General features: G+C 40.8%; 1 pseudogene across 1 annotated transcript in view; it reads right to left on the bottom strand.

Moving 5' to 3' along the window:
- Window positions 1-7,020: 7,020 nt before the first annotated feature.
- LOC149145900 (peptidyl-prolyl cis-trans isomerase FKBP65 pseudogene) overlaps window positions 7,021-21,791 on the bottom strand; it is a 100,350-nt pseudogene continuing 85,579 nt past the window's right edge. The window contains exon 3 of the transcript XR_016265156.1: window positions 7,021-7,106. The product of XR_016265156.1 is annotated as a peptidyl-prolyl cis-trans isomerase FKBP65 pseudogene (transcript). The remainder of the gene's footprint in view (window positions 7,107-21,791) is intronic.

Here is a 21,791-nt window from a genome sequence, read left to right as displayed (position 1 = left end):
TCTTGTCACAAGAAACACCATTAACCTTGAAAAACACTCATGCAAGAATATAACTTGACGACCTCTTCCTTTTGCTTCTTCAAAGCAACAAATGTCACATCATGTGAACATCGCCATGTACTCTTACATCTTGGTGTATAAACCATCGACTAAACACAAGTCGAAAAAACATGCTTCTTCAAACAACTGAATTTCAAGTCAAGCAAAAGCATGTACAACAACTTGACGATTTACAACAAGAATTCCACATTCTCATGAAACAATTCGTCACATCTCCCTTTCATCTTTGGAGACAAAATCAACTCTTCCAAGTCGATATAACATACATTAATAATCAATCAACCATACAAGTTGACACTCATGCATGTGAAAATGATCAACATTCTCAAGTTGACAACATACATGTTAACAAACCAATCAACCAACACAAGTCAATCACTCATGCATGTTCAAGCACAATGAAACTATTAAAAATTCCACTGTTCACACACAAACTCTCATGCATGTATAACAATTCTCAACTCTCTCACAAGTACAATCAAAAGTACAAGAATCCCATTGGTATGTACGAGTACTTAAAAGAGTTGAAATGACCAGATTTGTTGCAATAAAGTGAGTCAACGTACTCCAATTTCAAACACCTTCATGGCGTAAACATGCAAGTTCAAGAATGCAACATGCATGCAAATTTGTAGTTTCAAATTGCCATCTTTGATGCATCTAAGTGATTCAACATAACTCTACTTTTCCAACATCTTGCTTCATGCAATATGCAACATACTTTCAGGAGAAAAGAAATGCATCAAAATAACAAGGAAATGCATCAATAAGGCAAGATTTGCATCAATTATCAAAAGAAATGCAAGGCCTTAATTGGTTAAATAATCTAACCATCTCTTTCCAAACCATTTCAATGGTGCTTCTTTCATCTGCACTTCATCATGTGTATCATCCTAACCCACATCAATTATGGAATCCTCTTTTCCATTCTTGCCAAAATCTCTCTCCACCATCTTCAAATTTCATGAATGACTTGTTGGATGCAAAGTCCAACACTTATCTACAATATGACCTTGCTTATGGCAATGAGTGAAAAATAATTGCATCTTGTTTTCAACATGGTTTCCATTATCCAATGGACCTTTGGCTTTTTATCTCTTTTGTTTTGAAATTTTCCTGTGTATGGCTATCCTCTTCCAACACCTTGAAATAGTATGGTTATTCAAACCACAAAAAGAACATGTAAATTTTCTCCTAATCTTATGTGAAGATTTACCATGTTTATCATAATCAAAAGAAACTTGATTAAAGGCCGATTTATACCTTGCACATTCACCTTTGTCGCCTTTTTGAGGAGGTGAATTTGATGAGGTAGTGTCTCTCTTCAGAATACCAACAATGGTTTCAATGACTTTAGAGCTTTCAACATCCTCTTGTTTGCCATTTCCATTAGTTGCATGTTTATGAGCATCTTCTTGCAAAGTGGGTATAAAACTTTTGCATTCCTCATGAACACAAACTTCACAAGCTTGAGTTAATGAAGTGTAATTAAAGTCCTTCTTGGAACACTTTCATGTGCCTCCTTGGCTTTGGAGCATTCTCCATCATGTTGTCCATAACCAAGACCCAAATACCTAGGCCTTTCCTGAACAAAAATTGGCTCAACTATGCCTTGTGCATGTTTGCCTAACCCTTTACCTTCATAGCCCATCTTCATCAATAACTTGGATCCTATTCCTCTAGTGTGTCTTTCAAAAGCACCAAAACATTCATTTTGAGAGAAAATTGAAGATAAACTTGAATTGCATACCTCATTTTCATGCACATACTTGGCTAGGGTTTCTTTGGTATCATGGAGTTGAATCTCCATCTCATGCATCTTTTCAAGAAGCTCTCGCTTCTCCTCCTTCATGGCCATCAACTCCTCTTGAAGTATAGTGTTTTCCTTCCTATATTCATTCATCTGTTGCACCATATCTCTCATGATGATAAGCTCTTGCAACATCTCTAAATCAAAGAGTCTTGCTAAGGAAGATGGATAAGAAACATCACTTGTTGAAGCTTCCATCACACATATAATGCATCAAAAAGCTTCACAAAGCTTCAAAAAGTTTCTCAACAAAGCGTCATCTCAGACCATCTCCCTTCTTCAGCTTACACACATAAACTTGCACACAATTAAATTCTCCTTGCACAAATAGAAAACCAATAGCTAATTTTCTAGCTAACCATGGAAAACCATCTCAGGGTTAAAATGAGCAAACAAGTGCTTTGATACCAACTTGTTCTGAATGTTGGGAAAACTTGTTAATGCCATGCAAGCTCCCTCATTAGTATTAAAAAAAATGTGTTTAGGAAAGTCTCAAATTGACCAAAATTTGAGGAGTTATGTGTCAAGTGTTGAGTGCCTTTTATGGGAAATTTATGAGGTTAATTAGTTGTTTAAAACACATATACAACAAGTAAATTTTAGAGAAATAAAACACAACAAACTCATAAGACAAAGTTGATAAAGAATTTCACCCCTCCTGGGCTACATCTCCTTGGACCTGCTTCAATGACTAGGCCCTCTTTAGATTAATGGTCAATTCTCTAATTACATTCACCTGCAGTGCTCCAATGGCTTTTCAACCTACTCCATTAGATTTAGAAGACCCAAAAACCCCAAAAATGACTATCCAAGCTCTTCAATTAGACTTCAGCTAATCTAGGCTTGACCTCCTCTCCTGGTGGCCCTAGGCTTCCTTAAACTTCAACGTAACAAAATCACGTACAAAATTGCCTTTTTTACACTGCAACCCATTCCATTGTGTTCAAAGCATCCAAATCATTTAGGAGTGACTCTTTCTGAGCCAAAATTGGTAGAAATATGCCAAAGTTATGGCCTCTTCAGTTTTCCCTTGGAAAACTCCACCAAATCTGGAGAAACTCCTGTTAGCCCCACCAAAACTGGAGCAAATTCTGTATTTATTGAACCCACCAAAATATTCACCAAGTTAAATTGCATTTAATTAACTCTTAAGTATGGCTTAATTAATGCTAAACCAATTTAATCTGCGCGAATAGTGTTAGCGCTAGCCGCCGGTTTGCAAACTTGGTCACATGTGGAGGTTAAGGTAGTGATTACCTCCCAATCCACCGACGCTTAAACTTTAAATAGAAAATGTGCCCATAGATTATTAAGAAATAACGTGTGGCATAGCAGTGGAGCATGGGGCTTGTGTGGGCGAGGTCACAGGTTCGACTCTACCTACAAATAATTTTACTCAACCTTTGAGAGGGCACAGGGCGGCATCCAGGCTTGCTACATTTCATCCTCCCATTGGTCCACCCTAAATGCCATAGACCAATCACGTGTTGACAAATGTCAAAATATGATTGAGTCACCTGTGGGAATATTCCAAGGAATATTATTTTTTCTGACTGGGCTGTACGGATGCCTGGTTAGCATCTAGTCAGCCATGTACCCAAAATTTGCTTGTTTGACAAAATAGACAACAGGCTCTAAATTTCTCATACAAACTCCATTTTGAGTGAAACAAGTTGTGTTGGGATCATATCACCGAGACAAACGCATTCATTTAGGTTTTGAGCAATTCTGAGCACTTTTATTTTTGAGCAAATTTTTGCTCTTAATCTAGATTTCGATCAGGTGAAGAGGCGACAACGCGACAAGCGGAACGCACAAAGGCAGAGAGATAAAAAGAGGATGGAGGAAAAATTAAAGGAGTTGCAAGAGTTGAAGGAGAAACTTTGAAAAGAACAGGAGTTGCGCAGACATGAGAAGGAAGCACAACATGGACAGACACAACAGGGCCTGCAACATGCACAAATTGATGAAACTGCACCCATACAGGTAGTAGACTCATTCGAGCAACTGACACAAAGCAGACAGGGTGAGCAGTCAAAGGAGCAAGAATTTTCTCAATAGATTGAAAGAGTACTTGAGCAGATGGATATGGAGATGGAGCAACCAGAGTTAGAGCAAGGCATTGACCTCATGCCTTACCACCAAGAGGTCGACTCACCAGCTTCATCGGATCCAGAAGCAAAGAAAGTTCTGAGTGACCAAGGAGATACTAAGATCCTTGGAGACAATCTAGAAGAATAGTTACAATATAGAGTTGTGCAATCACGTAGAGTGTCTACTTTGGATGTCCACACATCTCCTGTGCAGTTTGAGGAACGAGTGATCGTATATGATGGGTGCAAGCATCCAATAGCATTGGCCGATGCTACCAGAGCATATTCCAAAGCCACTAGCTTGAGTGTTCGCTTCTTGATAGCAAAGAATGAGCGAATGGCTAAGGAGTTACAAACGACCAAGCAGGGAGGAGAACTGGTTACAACATTCACCCGAGTAGAGTTGAAGAAGGCGATACTAGATGAAGTATCATCCCTTGAGACAATCATGCGGGCGTTGTATTCCAGATTTGGTACTGTGCATAAGGAAGTTTTCCATCTCAACGGTTGGCAGCAACGTTGTGCTAGGAGAGCACGTATCTTGTCAAACTTGCATACTGTTGTCGACCACATGAAAACATGGACAATGAGATACAAGGGAGCCCCATTACACTTGCCCAAGATGATGAAGCCCATGGCAGTTGAGTTGAAGGCACGCATCTGAAGTTAGATCCGAAACTATGAGGAACTCCCGCAGCTCATCACTAGTTTGCAGGCTTCCCATGCATGGGTGTTCAGAAGCATGGATGTTGTTGTGCACGCACATGCGATCCCATCTATTGGGACACTCACTGAGGCAAAGACAAAGGGTCAAGTCTGACAGGAGCTGGACTCATACTTTGACGAGTTGATGCGCATAGCCACCAGCGCAGAATTGGTGATCAGTGCAGACACTATGCATCAGTATGTCGCTGGTCTGACCACACTCAAGACAATGATGCACATGTTATCAGACGAGTTGGACAGAGGAGCCAAAGTAGTGTACCTGGATGAGATAGAGGCAAGAGTTTGTTTCCAGAAATATGTCACCACAAAGTACACAGACACAATCACAGAGTACCAAGCTTGCCATCAGTTCACCACCGTCAACCAGCGTGAGGATGTCGAAGAGTTGGTCTTCCCATAGTTGTCCAAGTCATAACAATGTCTTGCATGGCTTGCTCAAGCCTATTTTGTCTCACATGGGTACATGTGCAGATTGTATGTAACATCTTGTAAAGTGGAAGTTCAAGTGTCGATAGTTGAATGTAACAGTCATAGAGTAGTTGAAGAGTCACGAGGGTAGGTGAACAGTCACAAAGGGGAATGTCAAGGGTCACCCCACCATTTGCTATTTATAGTACCTCATAACTCATTGTAGAGGCTTTTGGTCAGCCAAGCTTCCGATAGGAGTATCTTAGAGAAAGCTTGGAGAGTATTGTAACGAGCCTTGGCTTGTCCACAATGCAGAGCTAGTACATCTCTTTGGGGGAGAAGGCGGCAATGACTGTAACATTCCATTATCGGGACTAGTGGTTGGTCATGGTCATTGTGTATGATTGGAACTTTCACTTCTTAATATAACAGAGCCAGCACGTTTCATGCATATGTTGTTATTGTATTTCAGTTAACTTGTTTACTCTAATGATATATGTATCTGTTTGCTTACACATGTATGTATAGACCCTTACTGACATGTGATGTTGGTTTAACCATCACTTTGGATTGTTGGTTAACCTTCCCTCTAGTTTGTGATGCATATTTGCTCACGCCTTCCCTTCCAAGCCGCGTATTTACATAGGTTTCCAAGGGACGCACTCATTCCACCCTATGTGTGTTAGAACCATTCATGCACCTTCCTTGGCTTGTTGTGCATGTCACACCTTGCTACCAACAGGGACATCTTACTTACCTTTGCACGCAACCATAGTCAAGGTGATGTCGTACGACCTGATACTAAGACTCCTACACCAAATAGTCTGACTTCTAGTTGGGACTTCTTACCGAGTAGATCCCTTGACATGTTGGCGGGTCCATCACTGTAAACATGTTCATTACACATCCATACAAATTCATGCAAATAACTTTGCAACTGAGGAAATATATCAACAACTATAAGGATGTCCCTCACATCATGAGAATGGTATTACAAACATCTCATTGAAAACACATAGGTAATACGTATTCCTTCATTAACAATGTTGATAAACTCATTATCATAACAACAACAATTATCATTCAACTACAACAAGTATACAAAGAGATACAAGTAAGAAACTTATCCTATTAATTCAATGACTGGAAATTGAGAGAGTGACTTCAACTCTCGTTCCAACCACAAGTCAGCTACACTTCCATTATTTCTCGCAGTTAACCACCCCGAAGCCAAATTAAGAGCCTGAGGAGTGAAGTGCTCAAGGGAATTTCACACCAGTCGTTAACACATCACATGGGAATCCAGAGCACATAATGCCTCGACCTGAAAACCAAGAATAAAAAATACACAATGTATCCACCCAAACAACACCCTAGGGAACCCAGAGCACACATTCCTCCACCTGATTAATCACTACAAGAATCTAGAGTTCCAAAGAATCTCCATCTGCTTCACACTTCAGGATTCCAGAGCCCACATTGCCTCCACCTATCTCCTATAGGAATCTAAAGCACATTATGAATCCACCTGATAGGCTCCATGGGGACCCAAATATCTTGGCATCCACTTGTTAAGAAACACACACAGAATCCAAAGCACTCTTCAGTGCTCCACCTAATTGATTTCACAACGACCTTTGATTGTTCTGCACACACCACACTGTAATGTTTTCTTTCACAACTCCTCCTTTTTGAATGTGTTGTCCCTTCTACATGATTCCTCCATAGTGTATCCCCGTCCTCTACATCTGGACTCTTTTTTCCCTTGCCTATTTTTTTATATTCTTATTTGTGTGTTGACCAGAACAGACATCCCCTCATGTGAGCAGGACAACTCATCCTTTTACTCAAGTTCCCATACGTTTCCTTCATGCCTGTACATTTTTTCTTTTAATTCAACAGGGATATGGGTGGGAATTAATTTCAACATTTAAAGCTTGGATATTTCTCCAAGCCATTCACAAGCAACTTCACCTCCACAAACTCTGAATCCATGTCCGCTCTCAATCCTGTAATCATTTTACAATTTACATCAATTTACAAGAACAATTTACATAATAATATTTACATGAGGGGTGACAAAAATGGATGTTACAAGAATCTTATAGTAGCCACCCTTTGATCAATCTTCTCTTAACATTGATGATTATAAGAGAAGATATAGAAGAAAGATGTACTCAATATATGTTGAAAGGACACATAGTTTGTATCATAGTCCCTCCATATTTTTTCAATGTCTCTTCACATGCACTAATGGATATTCATGGGTTCATTGTCTCTTGACTTTGAGTAGTATACTTAAGGCATTGGTTTCAAATTACTTCAATGGAATAAATTATACAAGTGGTGGAATTCATAAACATGGACATGATATTGTTATCCCTATTGAGCATGAGATGATACTATTGAGACCAATATTGGATATTTTTGAGACTTCATTACAAGATGCAAGTCACAATGATCCTTCAACAACTATTGTTTAGGAGAAACTAGATACCACGTCATTTATTTCATCTATTATTTTACGAATCCCTAAACTTTTTTATTATTCATATAATACTCGTGTTGAAACTTGAACATGCATCATCTAATGATTCTTCTGCTATTCATTTGAAAAAACCAAATCTTAACCTTTTTTTAACCCAAAATCACATTCTACACCATGTCCTCGATGGGGGTGACCAAGCTACGGGACAAGTGGTGATGCGTTGGAGTGCAGAGCTAGTTGGGTCTCCACGCATAGCACAAGTGCCTTAAAGGCCCGTTGGGACCTGGTCCAGACTCCCACGAGCATTACATAATGTGTAGCGTAGGTAGGAGGGTGGCCATTTGTAGTTGTTGGGCGATGAGGAGGGAGTGCTGGGCGAGACAAAGTAGTGGGGTATTAGCATCCTAGCTTAGGCTGTGGCTTGGGGCGATAATGCAGGACGAGCTCGGTGTAGGCAGATGTGCGGGGGACTAGAACCTGCAGTCAATTTGGTCGTGGGATCTGGGGGAGAATTGGAGTAGCAGGCGCGACGAGGGATACCGTTCGGGGTTGGAGAGTGTGGGTGGCATGCATTCGTTTCCCCTTCCTCACTCTGGTTCTATCTTTGGGTAGGGGTTCCTCCTATGGAGAGGCAATGTTGTGGAGAATTTGGGTCTTGGTATAATCCTTGGAGTGCTCGTCCACTTCAGAGACTTGTGACACGCCCCCTATTTGCTGGCAGATAGTGGAGAGGGATATGAGAATGGCACCAACTATTTAGGGCTCCTTAACGCCTGTGCAATAAGAAATCTATTTTTGTATTTGGTTCATATCCAAATTGTGTGGTGGGTTTCACGGGGCAGGCAGATTCGTCCCTGCAGTGGTGCAACTGGTGGTGGAGGTGCAGGTTGTATGCCGAGACAGAGAGGGTGCTCTCGTAGAGGGGGAGCTGGCCATCACATGGAAGATCGTTCACAGCAGAGAGTGCCCAAATCGGGCTTGAAGTCAACCGAGAGTTGCCATTCTGATGTCAATGTAGCCATGTTCCCAAGTCGCTCCTCGGGCCACATTGAGGCTTCAACTACCTTAGACTCCATAGCGGCCCAATTGAACAATCTCCATATGATTATGGAATCTTTGAGGGAGAAACGATATGATGACCAAAATGAACTAGTGGCCTACATCAATGACCTCCAACACATGTAGAATAGGCTCTTGGACTCCATCTCTATAATATCAACATCCTAATCATATGCTAAGGAGATATTTTCTCCATCCAAGGATAAAATTGTTATTGCCACACCTATTGGTATGATAATTACACCTAAGGTGTTCTCTCTACGGGGTTGGTATGGGCGGACATTATTCATCCCAACCAATAAGAGCCCTCTATTTTCGTCGTCCTTTAACAAATAATTTTAAACCACATGGAAATATATCAATGTCATCGCCTAGGAATTTGTCGAACCAAGACAGGAGGGAGTATGCAAAACTAGGACAAGAGAGAGTACATAGATGGCATTATTGCAGAGCTCGGGTTGACAAGATGTCAGAGTACCATTTTCGGTCCAAGATGCCGAAATACCGTTATCGAGCCACTTTTGCGAGAAGTTTTGGGAGGAGAATGGAAGGTGCTTCTGGACGAGCCCACTTTAGGCTTGGAATCCACTATCACTCTGAAAATAATATTTACCTTACAGAGCCTCGCCAAAGGAGGTAGGGCCATCATCCTTCTTGTCCTGAACGTATCTGTAGAATCGAAAACCATGGGAAGACCTACACACTTCCATGGGAATAGAAATCGTGACCGGATGGGATGCCTCAAATTGAAGAAAATTCTTGTCTAGGGACTGTCAATGTATGTTGTTGTGGGGCTAGAGAATCCCATGACCATGGTTCTAGTTGAGCCAAAATTATTGGCACATGCAGATCCTCTTCAACAAAAATGTGGTAATACTTCTTTTCCTATGCTGCTGATACATATACGCACACGATGAAACTTAATATTCAAACATTCAATGGACCCAAAATGATCCAACCGTGGTAACACATAATCCAGTGCACAACTCCACCTGTAGCTTTATCATATGCAGCTGTAAACTTGCATGCAGTTATATAACAAGGATTAATCAATCTTAAAATACTGCAATTTCCCAACATGTAATTTTAATGGATTTCTTCCATATGATGTGCGCACAAAATATAATTTTTCCCTAGGGAAAAATCGTAATTTCCATTAAGATGTTGAAAATTACAGTTGTAGATGCTTCAAGAAGCATATGCAATATAGAGTGGCTATTTCCACGTATTTGAAAAAAATATCAAAAATCTGTCCCCGGACAGGAGACTGATAAGTAGATACAAAATTACACATTTGTTAAATATATATACATATAAATACTGAAAATATAAAGACTGTCTGATATATGGATCATAAAAAATCAGGGCCTAGATGCCCCATCCAGCTGTTGATCATCATATGGTCTGTGCACGTACTGGTAGAAGTCATGCCCAGACTGCTCCTGGATCATCCAAATCCATCGAGCCTAGAGCGCGACCTCCTCGGATAGGCTATCAGAAATCTGGTTGCACTCCTTGTAGGTGTGATGAAAAGTGATAGTGTCAAATTTTGATTTCAGTCGGTAAGTCTCATCCAGAATGTTACTAAGTGTGTGCATGTGACAAACAAGTTGTTGATTGAACCAATTTATGATGAGTTTGGAATCTCCAAAAATTTGAAAATTATAACAAATGTCTGAGAGTTATGAGTTCAACATAATTGTTAGTTCCATCTCCCAAACCCATCTGAATTTCAAAAAAATGATTTTCAGTAAGGTGAGGTAGCACTCCCCCACCACAACCATTCTGCTGAGTTGATCCATCAAAATATGCCCAAGGAATGTTTCTGTCAATAGTTTCAGCAATGATAGTGCGTTGTGGTTTTGGTTAATCATCCTCCAGGATACTATTATATATTGAGATGAGATGAGCAGATGCATGTGTCCAGTGAGGAGTGATGCCCTTAAAGATGAGCTTATTCTTGTGCAGCCATATGCACCAACAGATCAGGAGGGGAAGGTTCCTTATTTTGGTGGGTTGCGCTGTAGACCACCACGATTTCCAAGCTTCTTGAATATTTGCACCATGCCATCTGTTGGATAGTTGAATAGATGAAAGAATAAGATTCCAGAAATAAGTGGTAATAGTGCAGTGAAGAAAAAGGTGCTCTACTGATTCTACTGCCTGTCAACAGAGGATGCACCAGGTTGGTCCTTGAAATGAGCGCCTCTGTAAGTTATCCCCTATGGGAGCTTTATTATGAAGGATACACCACATGAATAAATTAACCCTAGGTGGTGCCTTCAACTCTCAAACATCACACCACCATCAATTAATAACAGGGGGCTTATGATCAGAAAAAATAATGGAATAACCTTCCTTTGGAGAATAAGAGCCATGTAGTGCATGAGCCCAAATGATCTCATCCTCACACTCTATAATCCAAACATGAGATTCAGAAAGAGAATTTGTGTAGGAGAGCCAATCATCACACCAATTATTTTAAATGCCTAATTGATCAGCAGATTTCCAGGCCTGAGAGAATATAGTGGAGTTATCCGGATCCGCAATGTGGGCAAGGCATGAAATACATGTGATCAAGTGAAAATGTATGAGATATGGAGGAAGAATATATTAATTCCCACATCTATACCAAGGATCCATTCCAATGCGGACCAGGTTGCCAAATCCAATCCTCTAGGCCAATCCATAAAAAATGTAGGATATGGAGTTCAAAACTGCTCGCTAGATAGTGGAAATATTATATTTGTTCCATGAGGTCACCTGATCCAATCAAGGAGGTGGAGTGGGCTAATATATTTCTGAATGACCACCTCGGTCCATAAGTTCTTTACAGTGAGAACTTTCCATCCCATCTTGGCAGCGAGTGCTTTTTCAAAGGCATCAAGGTTTTTCATGCCCTATCCTCCCCACTTCTTAGGTAGGGCAATGTGATCCCATCTGACCCATGCATAAGTATGACCTTCTTGCTTCCCCTTCCATAAAAATTTTCACCACAACTATTGAATTCTAGATAAAATACCCCTTGGAATCTAGGCCAAAGACATCTAATACATCGGTGTTGCTTCTAGAATAGATTTAATAAGAGTGAGGGGGCCTGCCCTAGAAAGCCATTTGTGGTGCTAGATATTTAGTCTCCTTTCTATTTTAGCCACTAGCCTTATCCAATCAACGCTTTTGTAGTGAATGGGCTTGAGCCGAAATTCAAGGTATTTGAGACCATCTTCAAAGGGGACGAGTGAGAAAGGAAATCTTTGATGGGCATAGTGTGTTTCATATTGTGAGCATCCAACAGTAGTCAGAGTTGATTTTTGTTGATTTCATTCCATTCCAGTAGCTAGGGAGAATAAATTGAAAAAAAAAAAAAAAAACTGATGAGTCACTAATCGACCCATTGAGGAAAATTAGGACATCATCAACAAAAAGTAGGTGTGAGATAGTACATCTATTAATGATTTTAATACCCTGTAGTATGCCAAGTCTTCTTTCCTATGTGATAATACAACTCCGTCCTTCCTTGACCAGCAAAAAAAGAAGGGGAGAGAGTGGACATCCTTGTCTAAGACCTCGCTCAACATGAAATAATGGAGAGGAAAATCTGTTTATAAGGACACTATATGAGACATTGGATATGCAACTCATGATCCAGTTGATGAGGGCAATAGGGAATCCCAGATGAGTCAAGAGCATTCTCAAGTATAGCCAACTGGTACGATCGAAGGCCTTTCATAAATCAATCTTTAGTAGCATACCTTTTAGCCTGTTGATCTTGACAGAATTAAGAACCTCCTGAGTAGTTGCAATAGATTCATGGATCTGGTGATGATTAAGGAAAGAAAACTGTTTGGGAGAGATGCGGCTAGATAATATAGACTTTAGGTGGTTGGAAATTATTTTGGCGATGATCTTGTATATGCAATTACATAGAGATATAAGTCGAAAGTCATTAAAGTTCTGAGGGGAATCAGATTCGGGAATAAGGGCGATGAAGGTCAAATTGAATGCATCATACATTCGACCACTAACCCTACATTCTTCAATGACCTGAAGAAGATCATTGCCTAGCACTTCGAAGAAGGCTAGATAAAATTCAACCAGCCAACTGTTCGACCCAGGACTCTTGTCTTTCTTGAACCATTTGAGAGTACCTTCCAATTCTCCCATCAATACTGGCTTGGTGAGATCCTTAGTAGCTTCTTGATCAACAAATCTAGGGAAATATATTTCTAGTTCGATAATCTCTGTTAGAGTAGCTTCCTGAGGTGCTTTGAATAGTTGACTAAAGTGTGATGTGCTGAGAGAGGTCAATTGATTGAAGGATTGAACCCGTTGTCCAATATAATTATCCAAATGCCATATAGTGTTGATAACATGACAACCATTTGCAAAATGATGATAAAACTTTGTGTTTTCATACCCAGATTGTAACCATATGGCTCGACTCCTGAGTCTCCATGTTTCTTCTTTGTCCTTAAGTATTCTATTCCTCTTAGCTTCAAGGTGAATGAGGCGGTCTTTAACTTCAACAGAGTCAAAACCTTTTCCATCCACATCTTCTAAATTAGTAAGCTCATGTTCAATATTTTTGAGGATGAGGTCGTCCCTCATCCTTTTGAATATGGCCCATTCTATTATTTTTCGCTTAAGACATTGAATTTTTGTAGCAAAGCATTCAGTATGAGACTAACCGCGAGCAGGAGGGTGAGATTTCTAGTAACCATAGACCATTTTGGTGTACTCCTCATCCTTGAGCCAGGTCGCATTAAAACTAAATGGGGCTTTTTTCTTGAGATCTACTCTTGCAATCTCAAGGTAGATTGGAGAGTGGTATGATAATCCTCCTGATACCACCCATTGTCTACATAGAGAGAGGCTTCCAATAAGTGATTCTTTAATGAGGAGACGATCTAGTCTTTTGGTGAGCATTGCGTCTCGAATTCTCCTGTTCCGCTAGGTGGGTTGGGGCCGAGCCATGGGGATATCAATGAAGTGGTGCTCTTCCAAGAGAAGACCAATGGAATCAGTTAGTGGGTCAACCTGAGCATTATGCCCCCAAGATTCTGCATGTCCAATGGAGAAGTTGAGGTCTCCCCCCATGATGATGTTATCGGTTTGAATAAAAGATAAATTGAGAAAATTTTCCCAAAATTCAACTCGATTGTGACAAGATCCATAAATGCTAATCACTCTCAGATCCCTCCCAAGATTAGAAGAGAAGATTTCAGCCCCAATTGATCCATCACCTCCAAATGTTGAGAAGCTTGACCGCCCTAGGATTGAAACCAAATGCAATACCACCAAATCAACCATGGACATCTAATGCATGGAATTTCCATCCAGATACAAGGGCTTCAAAGGAATGGATAATATGGTTAATAATTCTGAGGGTTGCTTGTAAGAAGATGATTTCCACCCTCTCAATTTCAATAAGTCTTCGAAAGGCTAGTTTTTTGGCAGGACTAGCTGTTACAGGGAAAAGTGTCTATTTAGAACTACTCTATCCCACTAAGGTGTGACAGTTACCTTAGAAACAAACAGAGAAAAACTACTTTTGTATTTCCTTTATGAATTATAGATAGAGAGGAATAGAAAGAACCAACCTGTGTCTTGCGCTAATCCTTTGATCCAATCCCTCTCTTCTTTGATGGTCTCCAGCTACCTGCTCCCTTGCATGCCCAGCTTCACAAAGTACCTGTAAGATCACAGAAGCAGAGCACTATAAAAAGACATGGATCTATATTCATAAACAACTTAGGATCAGATTTAAGTTAACCATACAAATGTAACTAGCATCAATGATACAAAAGCATGGAGGAGAACTCAAATAGTTTTTATTGATAAACAAGAAAAGATCCAGGAGGAGTTACAACCAGTGGTTCCGACCCAGCATCAACCTCCCAGCAAAGAAGCCCCTCTTCACCTCAAACAAAGCATAAATCACCCAACAATCTGATGTTTTGTCTCTAGAAACCAACAGCAATTCCTTACAATATGCAAAATTCCAGCCTCCAACCTCCTGATCTCTGGGATGAGAGATCTATATATAGATATTTGCAGAGGTGTGAGTCAGCTCTGGGTTTTTGATTAGTGTCTTCTCTCTGATAGTTCTTGATGCCACTTGGAGATCTCATTGATCTCTTACTCATCCTTGGGCGATTTTGAGAGGCAAGTGTCCCAGGAGAAGTTTCTGGAAGATTCCATGATCATCCACCTCGCAAACTGTCTCCGCCACTTGTCTTTTCCCGTCCATCGCACCCCACAGAAGGGCTTTTTGAAATGCAACGCACTTCCCGTGTGTACAAGGTGCGATGCATCGCACCCTGGCCATGGAGCAAGTGCATTGATCCAGTTTTGACCAGTTCTGAGTAGTTTTTCATGGAGAACTTCTGGGAGAAGCTGTAATCTGTTGACCTTGTTCCTTTAGCAGTTAGAACAACACTTTTAGGGACTTAGGAGCCCTTGGTTTATGGACATTTCATGCTTGGGGTTGTAGGGCCCAAAAATGTCTATAACAGTTTCCCCCTAAAGCATGAGGCCGTTAATCTTTTGATGTCGGGTGAAATGCTTTATTGTGAGGATCCGAAGTTCTTTCAATGCTGGGAGGAGACCTGTAATAAGATACAATACAATACATTATCTTCATCATATTTTCATGATCTAGCTGAGGCGGGAATTCCCATGCTCAGCTTTATAAATTCATTTTCATGTACATAGGATAGACAATCGTCTGAGTGTAGACTGATGATTCTGATAGAGCCATCATCCTTTTGAGTGGATGATTATCTGTGCAGCAATGATGTACATTTAATGTCTTTATTTCCCTGAATATATATCGCAGCCTGGATGGATGAAACTAGATCCGGGGTCTTCAATCTCGTCTGATCTTCACTCAAAGTACAAGTCGATCCATGTGAGAAATGTTCTGAAGTCGAACATGGAAAGACATCGCTTGATTACCAGTCAATGATGTAAACTGTTAACAAGCGCGAGAGGAATCACCGATAATGATAATGACCCTCAAGGTACTGCAGTAAAATTCACGTGGTGTGAATAAAGGACTTGGCGTCGAACACCACGCAAAATCTTTCGGTCGAAGGCCATTGATGTAAACCTGTCGTCGGAAGTGAGAAACTTGCCATTGAGGCATGCAAGCTTCAAAGTACTGAATGGGGTGTTCCTAGATCAACTTCTTGGATAATGAGCTGATGTCGACAAGAAGTGATCTGTCACAGGAGGGCCTTAATGAATCCCGCATCAATGACACGGAACGGAGCAAATGATTTTAATGGAGGTGAAAACGATCTGGTGATATAAGGTTCAGGGTGGCGGTCATGAAAGAATGGAGTATAATGTATGGTAGTGGGTGAGACACAGGTGGATTCACTGAATGACTTCTCTTGAACATATCGGCGACACTGATGTGATGGATTGGTAGCATTAACCCCAAATGTGGATGGTATGGCATGACCATGGTGATGTGACCGGTGAATGAAACAACCCAACCCGACTCGGACACGGAGTGGAAGTGTCATGTTCAAGAGCGACTTGCTACCAACAAAGTTTCTTCAAGTTTTCTTCCCAATTTTCCCCAGTCATTGCTGACCAGTACCTCAATTTTTGTCAAGCTTTAGGAGGATAACATATGCTTGTTCTATAATTTGCCCTTCGGGCAAACCCATCGCTATGTTTTAACGAGCCTAGCGACAGTGAAACTCGTTCTCGTCTATAGACAAGTTTGTCGCTATTAATCTTTTTAACGAGTTTAACGACAAAGATAACTCGGTCCTTTTCAATTTTAGAGACTCTGAAAAGGAACGTAAAGGTAACTCCAAAATTCCTTTTTCGTCATCTAATCCCTTAAGTCCGAAAAAGTATAAAATAATACAGAAGGGATGAATTTTCGATACTTTTAACGAGCCGAAAAAAACAAGCGCTCGATCTTTTTGTGTAATAATCCCTCAGGTCCAAAAAGATTAAAATCTAGAGGAGGGATAGCACTCCCTGTCCCTTTAACGAGCTGGAGAGGCCGATGGCTCGGCAATCTTTTCATATTTTACGAGTCAGTTGAAAAGAGCTTAAAGGAGACTCGTCTTTTGAGGAACGAGTGATAAAAAGGGTAGCAGCTAATTCCAGGTAAGGTTTGGCCAATCACGGTAGTGTTACAAGGATGGCTAGTGAAATCACTCTTCGCAGTTGTTCCTCAAAATGGGTAAACAATCAAATGGGGGTGAATGATCGGCCAATGAAAAAGTGGAGGTGACGGTGCAAACACGACCAAGGCTTTAATGGCTGAAGTACTACATTCACGATGGTTATTTACTGGGGAATAGTTCATTTTTTAACGAGCTTAAACGCGGGTGGAAACATTTGCTCATGTCTTATGTTTATTTTTTAACGAGCTTGAACTATGTGCTAAAACTGCTCGATGCGGGTTTATTTTTTAACGAGCTTGAACCTTGCGGTAACACTGCTCGATGATAAATTTGCATGCCCCCAGCATAATAACGCAAATCGAGGTGCATGCCCCCAAGCTTCATTGCTTTCAACTCCGTGGTTGGAATGAAGGTTTACCTTTGAGATTTGGAAAGGGGATTTGTTTCATTTTTTAATGAGGTTGACACAGTAAAAGAACCATCCTCGAAATCCACCGTATTTACAGTATTTGATAGAAAATCAAAAACTGAAGGATGATGAAGGTCATCAGGAGTATCTTCTTCACAATCCGAAAGAAGGGAATGATGGTGGTAATCTTCCCATGGTGCCTCTCCTATCATCATTGATTGAATGATTCCTTCGTCTGTAGTATGTACATGCGACCAAGGATCTGATGAGGTGCCATATTCCTTAGACCTATCTATCCAAACACTCGATGAGCATTGATTTGGGTTTGCTCGCCAAGCTAAGAAATTTGATTGCTACAATATTTCTAAAATGGCGATGATCCATGCTGACAAAATGTTTAGGAATCTTCTGAATCCATTAGATATAGAAGATTTCATATTGCAGGTTTCCACTTTGGCCACTTCCGCCAAATTACTCAGAGGTGGTAGGGCAAATGTACCCATTAAGGCAGGGTCTTTTAGGAGGCCTACTCCAATATTTTGAAGCGAATGATTGCTTCCATGGATCATTGGAATGTTTCCCGTAACTAGTGAACTGTTGGGGAGAAAAGTTTGTTGGTTGACGATTGTAATTCCTCCTTGAAAGGGAAATGCAATCTTCCTGAAGTAGGTCGACACAACTGCGGCCATGGCATATATCCAGGGTCTTCCCAGTAGGATGTTGTAATCGAGGTTTCCGTCGATTACTTCAACATCAATTTCTATTGTTTTGCCCCTCAGTTCAACTTGCAAGTTACTTAAAATCCTGTATGGAGTGTATGATCGTCCATCAAATGCTTTTAACGTCATTGACGATCTTGACAAGGGTGGTGAGCTTAAATTTTTCCAGCAACTCATCGACATAATACATGTAGATGCCCCCTCATCAATAATTGTTCGATGAACAATTTTGTTGAGGGCTTTCACTTGAATAAGGAAAGCTAGTTGAGCTGGTAACTGAGGGTCATATCCTTTATGATCAAAGGCCACAAGATTGGAATCCATTGGGTCAATCCCACCTATTGCTGATAATAGATCCTGCTTTTGGGAGGGGAAATTTTGCGGTACCTCAAGTGTCGACATAGCAGACGGCGATTGGGCCAGGTCCTCTACTATATTATAATTCTGTGCTACTTTGGCACGAGGATTAAATGTCGATTTGTGTACTACTCCCTTTGGCGGATTTATCATTGGCTCAGGAATGATGGGTGGCACAACTTCAGTCAAAGTTGTTGTCGAACTACTAGGTTGTTCATTAGCCTTGTTATTCGACAGCTGTGGATTCCCGTAATCTTTTTTCCTTGTCAAAGCATCATTTTGCTGCTCTGAGATAGACAACATAAGCACTTGGGATTGGGAAGCACTTTGATTAGCAACCAGTTTGGTTCCCAGGTTTGGAAACGGATCAGTCAATACTGCTGAGGTTTTTGAACTCTTAAAGAGTTTCTTAACTTCAGCTTTATGTGGACAATCTCTCGTCTGATGATCCTCATCGCATATATGACACCCTGCAGGGGGTTTCCTTTGCCCAGAAGGGTTTGTAGAAGGTTTTTCAGGAGATGACTCATCCTGCTTCCTTTTTCTCCTTTTCTTTTTCTTCTTGCCCCCTGGTTGCTTCAGTTGTTTGCCCTTGTCGGTCGACACAACATTTACTTCTGAGGCAAGAAGTTCCTCATTTGCATTTTGACTAGAAATCTTATGGGCCTTTTTAGATGTAGCCTTTGTCGATCTCGTGTCTGTTGCGCCAATCACGCCATCACCAGCATGATAGTCATTGTTTGATTTAGGAGGAGGAGGGACCGAGAATTCCGGTCTGGGAGCGTTAGGTATTTTATCGTAGAGCGTGCCAGACTGAGTGTAAATCAAGTCTAAATATTGCGCACGAGCAATAACTTGCTCTTCGGTGATGACTCCCCCTTTTGCCACATCTTCTGTAATAGAAGGTAACAAAGACTTAATAAACCATTCAGCTAAAAGCTGATCAGGAACATACGTTTTTACCATTCTACGACGACATCGCCACTCATGAATATGATCAGATATGTGAGTGGACGTTGTTTGTTTGAAATTGGTAAGAAGTTTTGTTCCCATTTCGTACCTTATCGGTAACTGAAAATGGGTTAAAAAGGTTGTGGCTAGGGTACTGAAGTTGTCAAATGAAGCTCTAGGCAATTCGATATACCATTTTGCTGCTGGACCAGTTAACGTCCTCTGGAAAAGGCGAAGCCTAATCGAATCATCGTTTAGGGTGTTTGATGAACACCACAGATGAAATGTCATCACATGATTCGACGGGTCTTCACCCAGATTTCCATTAAATTTAGGAATATCTGACGAAAGTTTATGCGGAATCGCCGGCCACCAAGGGGCATAAGCAATTGGATCATTCGTCAGCCAGTTTAGATCTGGTAATTCTAGAGTTGCTACAAATGGCAACTGTTGATTCAGGTTAGGCGAAGCATACCCAGGATAAGATGGAATCGCCTGAGCAGTGGGTCTTTGCATACCAGCATAATGTATTTGATGCTGGCAACTTTGACAAGGTTGATGGGAATAACCGTTATAATATGGTTGTTGATAACCGCTTTGGAAATGCGGTTGCCCATTACTTACAAAGACTTGTTGCTCAGGTCCTTGATATGATTGCTGGAATGGCGGTTGTTGAGATTGAACTAGCCATGGTTGTTGGACCATTTGCTGTTGCCCAATACTGGATGATTGACCAAGATGAGGAGTCATAGTACTTGTTTGAGCCTGAGTCGCTCCAGATAAGGAGGCACTAACCTGAGGTTGTGATTGAGTTGTCGAGACAAGAGGCTGTTGTATTGCAACCTGAGAAACTTGGGGTTGACATACAACAGGTAGCGCTTGTACTTGCGACGCAGTCACCACAGTAGGTATAGTGGGAATATTCGACACAGGGTGGACTGGTTGCATTGAATATACAACCCTTGGTTGCTGAGGCAGTATTGGTACCCAACCGCTGGATGTAATTCCAGTTTGACCTGAACTTTGTTGTAAACTCCCATATGGTTGTTCTCCGGGAGGGAACAATGAAAAGGCATACTGCCCTCCATATGGTGGCAATCCAGTACTTAAAGGGTAAATTGGCCTTTGAAGACACATTGGATCAATTTGTTGAGTTTCAAAATCAGAAATACCAGATGATAATCCGGATGAAGAAATAGGAACAGACCATGTCGTCGAAACAGTCCCTGATTGGACTCCGGCTTCTTGTTGATAACTTGCTGGGACAGATGGTATACCAGCGAACATCGTTGGAGTAGCAGCAGGAGGTTCTGCTGCTGCTGTGTCGATGACACAGTCCTAGATGTCGACGGTTGTTCAGACATATCTAGTCTATCCAAAAGATTTCCTAGCGATTCTACAAGAACTTGCGGTGAAGGGAGACTAATTTCGAAGACCAACGAGGGAAAGGTGATGATTATTCCGTTTAAAATAAATTTTAGACGCTTTGACACAACTAGTTTTTTCAATTTTAAAGAGTCGAGAAAAAACAAAAGATGACTCTAGTCTCCTTCGATTTTTAATGAGCCTGAAGTGACAAGTGCTCAGATGGACCTTTTTGTTAAGGAGTCTGAAAAGGAACGAAAGGGACTGCTCTGGAAATCTAGGTAGAGGGATTACCAAACCAATCGCAAAACTGCAGAATACTTTTTACGGTACGGCAGTCAATCTTCCCGAATGTTGTGTTCAGTGCATTGAGATCGATAGGGTGGCAGACACGGCTTCCTATGGATAAAGGATTAAGCCTATTGAGGTCTCCCAAAATATACTCGACGGTACGTGGGAGCACAAGTCCGTACTGGCACTTATCGTCTCAAAGTGGAGGAATCACCCAACCATCAGTGAGAAAAACAGTTACCAGGCTTTACGACGCCAGAATACGTCTCTAGCCTAGACCTCTAAATGTTGTGCGTTAAGTTCCAAAGCATTGTTAGATTCATTGAATTTATTTTAAGTTGATCTTGTTTATGAAGTTTTCCTTTCCGGTTCACCACGAGATGTAGATGTAATTCCTAAAATGCAATCTAAAGATGATAAAAAAACTTTTTATCTCTTTTGTGCAATGAAAATCCTAGCTACTAGGGAAAAGAAAGACATAACCTTTTCACAAAGAGAAAAGAGCACACTGTAAATGCACTTTCCTAAATCAAGCCAAACAGATTGTCTATATGCAAATGCACATGCATGTATTTGTTTTCGACTTTCTTAGTATTGATGCTAAAAAGAAAGTTGATGTACAAATCTGAATTTCTTTTCAAGCGACAAATATAAACAAGCTCTTTTTCAAAACCAAAAATAGAGATGATTACGACACCTTACGATTTTGAAATGAACACTCGTTCTTGACACTAGAAAATTACAAATTCAGACCAAAGGCAATAGTAACATGATAATCGACCATCAACAGCAATCAAACTTTCTCCTATGAACGAAATCGACACTTGCGACAGATTCAAATCAAAGGACGACAGTACGACTATGCTACTTTTGCAAAGGAAAACTGTAAACGACTCAACAAA

This window comes from Pinus tabuliformis, chromosome X (assembly GCF_031772625.1).
Source record: "Pinus tabuliformis cultivar Carrire ecotype Pingquan chromosome X, CPIR1, whole genome shotgun sequence".
Taxonomy (NCBI): Eukaryota; Viridiplantae; Streptophyta; class Pinopsida; order Pinales; family Pinaceae; genus Pinus; species Pinus tabuliformis.
The sequence above is the reverse complement of the archived record's forward strand: the minus strand, read 5'-3'. Positions and strand labels throughout refer to the sequence as shown.